The 6,000-nt window shown below is 42.7% G+C and overlaps 1 non-coding gene across 1 annotated transcript; it reads right to left on the bottom strand.

The window, feature by feature from the left end:
* Nucleotides 1-3,036: 3,036 nt before the first annotated feature.
* On the bottom strand, nucleotides 3,037-3,109 carry trnar-ccu (transfer RNA arginine (anticodon CCU)). Its single transcript has one exon. It is a non-coding gene; the product is annotated as a tRNA-Arg (tRNA).
* Between the last annotated feature and the right edge of the window lie 2,891 nt (nucleotides 3,110-6,000).

Here is a 6,000-nt window from a genome sequence, read left to right as displayed (position 1 = left end):
TCTTAGGCCACTGGGATACTGTGTAAACAGTATGACCTATACGAACTGTTGGAAGAGGTAAAAAAAAATGTATAATGGCACTGAGACATTATGCCCATGAAACGACACATTTTTTAAAAATGTTGTTCGCACTTAAAATAAACTGTTTAGCAGAGGATGGTTTCGATCCATCGACCTCTGGGTTATGGGCCCAGCACGCTTCCGCTGCGCCACTCTGCTCTCAGCCACTTCAGAAAAGACTAGAACTCAAAATCTTTGGCTTAGGAGTCCAGTATCTTAGGCCACTGGGATACTGTGTAAACAGTATGACCTATACGAACTGTTGGAAGAGGTAAAAAAATATATATAATGGCACTGAGACATGCCCATGAAACGACACATTTTTTAAAAATGTTGTTCGCACTTAAAATAAACTGTTTAGCAGAGGATGTTTCGATCCATCGACTTCTGGGTTATGGGCCCAGCACGCTTCCGCTGCGCCACTCTGCTCTCAGCCACTTCAGAAAAGACTAGAACTCACAATCCATGGCTTAGGAGTCCAGTATCTTAGGCCACTGGGATACTGTGTAAACAGTATGACCTATACGAACTGTTGGAAGAGGTAAAAAAAAATTATAATGGCACTGAGACATTATGCCCATGAAACGACATATTTTTTAAAAATGTTGTTCGCACTTAAAATAAACTGTTTAGCAGAGGATGGTTTCGATCCATCGACCTCTGGGTTATGGGCCCAGCACGCTTCCGCTGCTTCACTCTGCTCTCATCCCCTTCAGAAAATACTAGAACTCACAATCCATTGCTTAGGAGTCCAGTGTCTGAGGCCACTGGGATACTGTGTAAACAGTATGACCTATACGAACTGTTGGAAGAGGTAAAAAAAATAATTATAATGGCACTGAGACATGCCCATGAAACGACACATTTTTAAAAAATGTTGTTCGCACTTAAAATAAACTGTTTAGCAGAGGATGTTTCGATCCATCGACTTCTGGGTTATGGGCCCAGCACGCTTCCGCTGCTTCACTCTGCTCTCATCCCCTTCAGAAAATACTAGAACTCACAATCCATGGCTTAGGAGTCCAGTATCTTAGGCCACTGGGATACTGTGTAAACAGTATGACCTATACGAACTGTTGGAAGAGGTAAAAAAAAATTATAATGGCACTGAGACATTATGCCCATGAAACGACACATTTTTAAAAAATGTTGTTCGCACTTAAAATAAACTGTTTAGCAGAGGATGGTTTCGATCCATCGACCTCTGGGTTATGGGCCCAGCACGCTTCCGCTGCGCCACTCTGCTCTCAGCCACTTCAGAAAAGACTAGACCTCAAAATCTTTGGCTTAGGAGTCCAGTATCTTAGGCCACTGGGATACTGTGTAAACAGTATGACCTATACGAACTGTTGGAAGAGGTAAAAAAATATATATAATGGCACTGAGACATGCCCATGAAACGACACATTTTTAAAAAATGTTGTTCGCACTTAAAATAAACTGTTTAGCAGAGGATGTTTCGATCCATCGACTTCTGGGTTATGGGCCCAGCACGCTTCCGCTGCGCCACTCTGCTCTCAGCCACTTCAGAAAAGACTAGAACTCACAATCCATGGCTTAGGAGTCCAGTATCTTAGGCCACTGGGATACTGTGTAAACAGTATGACCTATACGAACTGTTGGAAGAGGTAAAAAAAAATGTATAATGGCACTGAGACATTATGCCCATGAAACGACACATTTTTTAAAAATGTTGTTCGCACTTAAAATAAACTGTTTAGCAGAGGATGGTTTCGATCCATCGACCTCTGGGTTATGGGCCCAGCACGCTTCCGCTGCGCCACTCTGCTCTCAGCCACTTCAGAAAAGACTAGAACTCAAAATCTTTGGCTTAGGAGTCCAGTATCTTAGGCCACTGGGATACTGTGTAAACAGTATGACCTATACGAACTGTTGGAAGAGGTAAAAAAATATATATAATGGCACTGAGACATGCCCATGAAACGACACATTTAAAAAAAATGTTGTTCGCACTTAAAATAAACTGTTTAGCAGAGGATGTTTCGATCCATCGACTTCTGGGTTATGGGCCCAGCACGCTTCCGCTGCGCCACTCTGCTCTCAGCCACTTCAGAAAAGACTAGAACTCAAAATCTTTGGCTTAGGAGTCCAGTATCTTAGGCCACTGGGATACTGTGTAAAAAGTATGACCTATACGAACTGTTGGAAGAGGTAAAAAAATATATATAATGGCACTGAGACATGCCCATGAAACGACACATTTTTAAAAAATGTTGTTCGCACTTAAAATAAACTGTTTAGCAGAGGATGGTTCGATCCATCGACTTCTGGGTTATGGGCCCAGCACGCTTCCGCTGCGCCACTCTGCTCTCAGCCACTTCAGAAAAGACTAGAACTCACAATCCATGGCTTAGGAGTCCAGTATCTTAGGCCACTGGGATACTGTGTAAACAGTATGACCTATACGAACTGTTGGAAGAGGTAAAAAAAAATGTATAATGGCACTGAGACATTATGCCCATGAAACGACATATTTTTTAAAAATGTTGTTCGCACTTAAAATAAACTGTTTAGCAGAGGATGTTTCGATCCATCGACTTCTGGGTTATGGGCCCAGCACGCTTCCGCTGCGCCACTCTGCTCTCAGCCACTTCAGAAAAGACTAGAACTCACAATCCATGGCTTAGGAGTCCAGTATCTTAGGCCACTGGGATACTGTGTAAACAGTATGACCTATACGAACTGTTGGAAGAGGTAAAAAAATATATATAATGGCACTGAGACATGCCCATGAAACGACACATTTAAAAAAAATGTTGTTCGCACTTAAAATAAACTGTTTAGCAGAGGATGTTTCGATCCATCGACTTCTGGGTTATGGGCCCAGCACGCTTCCGCTGCGCCACTCTGCTCTCAGCCACTTCAGAAAAGACTAGAACTCAAAATCTGGTTTCGATCCATCGACCTCTGGGTTATGGGCCCAGCACGCTTCCGCTGCGCCACTCTGCTTCCATCCACCCCAGATGGGACTTGAACCCACAATCCCTGGCTTAGGAGGCCAGTGCCTTATCCAGTAGGCCACTGGGGCACTGTCTACCTTTTGCAAATAGTACAAACTGATACAAGCAGTAAAAACAATGTGTACTGGATAGCACTGAGACATGCAAATGAAATTTAGCTTTCTAATTTCTGTTTGCGTTTCATTTTTGAAAATAAACTGTTTAGCAGAGGATGGTTTCGATCCATCGACCTCTGCGTTATGGACCCTGCACGCTTCCGCTGCGCCACTCTGCTCTCAGCCACTTCAGAAATGACTAGAACTCAAAATCTTTGGCTTAGGAGTCCAGTGTCTTAGGCCACTGGGATACTGTGTAAACAGTATGACCTATACGAACTGTTGGAAGAGGTAAAAAAAAAAATATAATGGCACTGAGACATGCCCATGAAACGACACATTTTTTTAAAATGTTGGTCGCACTTAAAATGAACTGTTTAGCAGAGGATGGTTTCGATCCATCAACCTCTGGGTTATGGGCCAAGCACGCTTCCACTGCTCCACTCTGCTCTCAGCCACTTCAGAAAAGACTAGAACTCACAATCCATGGCTTAGGAGTCCAGTATCTTAGGCCACTGGGATACTGTGTAAACAGTATGACCTATACGAACTGTTGGAAGAGGTAAAAAAAAATGTATAATGGCACTGAGACATTATGCCCATGAAACGACACATTTTTTAAAAATGTTGTTCGCACTTAAAATAAACTGTTTAGCAGAGGATGGTTTCGATCCATCGACCTCTGGGTTATGGGCCCAGCACGCTTCCGCTGCGCCACTCTGCTCTCAGCCACTTCAGAAAAGACTAGAACTCAAAATCTTTGGCTTAGGAGTCCAGTATCTTAGGCCACTGGGATACTGTGTAAACAGTATGACCTATACGAACTGTTGGAAGAGGTAAAAAAATATATATAATGGCACTGAGACATGCCCATGAAACGACACATTTTTTAAAAATGTTGTTCGCACTTAAAATAAACTGTTTAGCAGAGGATGTTTCGATCCATCGACTTCTGGGTTATGGGCCCAGCACGCTTCCGCTGCGCCACTCTGCTCTCAGCCACTTCAGAAAAGACTAGAACTCACAATCCATGGCTTAGGAGTCCAGTATCTTAGGCCACTGGGATACTGTGTAAACAGTATGACCTATACGAACTGTTGGAAGAGGTAAAAAAAAATTATAATGGCACTGAGACATTATGCCCATGAAACGACATATTTTTTAAAAATGTTGTTCGCACTTAAAATAAACTGTTTAGCAGAGGATGGTTTCGATCCATCGACCTCTGGGTTATGGGCCCAGCACGCTTCCGCTGCTTCACTCTGCTCTCATCCCCTTCAGAAAATACTAGAACTCACAATCCATTGCTTAGGAGTCCAGTGTCTGAGGCCACTGGGATACTGTGTAAACAGTATGACCTATACGAACTGTTGGAAGAGGTAAAAAAAATAATTATAATGGCACTGAGACATGCCCATGAAACGACACATTTTTAAAAAATGTTGTTCGCACTTAAAATAAACTGTTTAGCAGAGGATGTTTCGATCCATCGACTTCTGGGTTATGGGCCCAGCACGCTTCCGCTGCTTCACTCTGCTCTCATCCCCTTCAGAAAATACTAGAACTCACAATCCATGGCTTAGGAGTCCAGTATCTTAGGCCACTGGGATACTGTGTAAACAGTATGACCTATACGAACTGTTGGAAGAGGTAAAAAAAAATTATAATGGCACTGAGACATTATGCCCATGAAACGACACATTTTTAAAAAATGTTGTTCGCACTTAAAATAAACTGTTTAGCAGAGGATGGTTTCGATCCATCGACCTCTGGGTTATGGGCCCAGCACGCTTCCGCTGCGCCACTCTGCTCTCAGCCACTTCAGAAAAGACTAGACCTCAAAATCTTTGGCTTAGGAGTCCAGTATCTTAGGCCACTGGGATACTGTGTAAACAGTATGACCTATACGAACTGTTGGAAGAGGTAAAAAAATATATATAATGGCACTGAGACATGCCCATGAAACGACACATTTTTAAAAAATGTTGTTCGCACTTAAAATAAACTGTTTAGCAGAGGATGTTTCGATCCATCGACTTCTGGGTTATGGGCCCAGCACGCTTCCGCTGCGCCACTCTGCTCTCAGCCACTTCAGAAAAGACTAGAACTCACAATCCATGGCTTAGGAGTCCAGTATCTTAGGCCACTGGGATACTGTGTAAACAGTATGACCTATACGAACTGTTGGAAGAGATAAAAAAATATATATAATGGCACTGAGACATTATGCCCATGAAACGACACATTTTTAAAAAATGTTGTTCGCACTTAAAATAAACTGTTTAGCAGAGGATGTTTCGATCCATCGACTTCTGGGTTATGGGCCCAGCACGCTTCCGCTGCGCCACTCTGCTCTCAGCCACTTCAGAAAAGACTAGAACTCACAATCCATGGCTTAGGAGTCCAGTATCTTAGGCCACTGGGATACTGTGTAAACAGTATGACCTATACGAACTGTTGGAAGAGGTAAAAAAAAATGTATAATGGCACTGAGACATTATGCCCATGAAACGACACATTTTTTAAAAATGTTGTTCGCACTTAAAATAAACTGTTTAGCAGAGGATGGTTTCGATCCATCGACCTCTGGGTTATGGGCCCAGCACGCTTCCGCTGCGCCACTCTGCTCTCAGCCACTTCAGAAAAGACTAGAACTCAAAATCTTTGGCTTAGGAGTCCAGTATCTTAGGCCACTGGGATACTGTGTAAACAGTATGACCTATACGAACTGTTGGAAGAGGTAAAAAAATATATATAATGGCACTGAGACATGCCCATGAAACGACACATTTAAAAAAAATGTTGTTCGCACTTAAAATAAACTGTTTAGCAGAGGATGTTTCGATCCATCGACTTCTGGGTTA

This window comes from Oncorhynchus clarkii, chromosome 7 (assembly GCF_045791955.1).
Source record: "Oncorhynchus clarkii lewisi isolate Uvic-CL-2024 chromosome 7, UVic_Ocla_1.0, whole genome shotgun sequence".
Lineage (NCBI taxonomy): Eukaryota > Metazoa > Chordata > Actinopteri > Salmoniformes > Salmonidae > Oncorhynchus > Oncorhynchus clarkii.
Note: the sequence above shows the minus strand (reverse complement) of the source record. Positions and strands in the feature narration are given on the sequence as shown.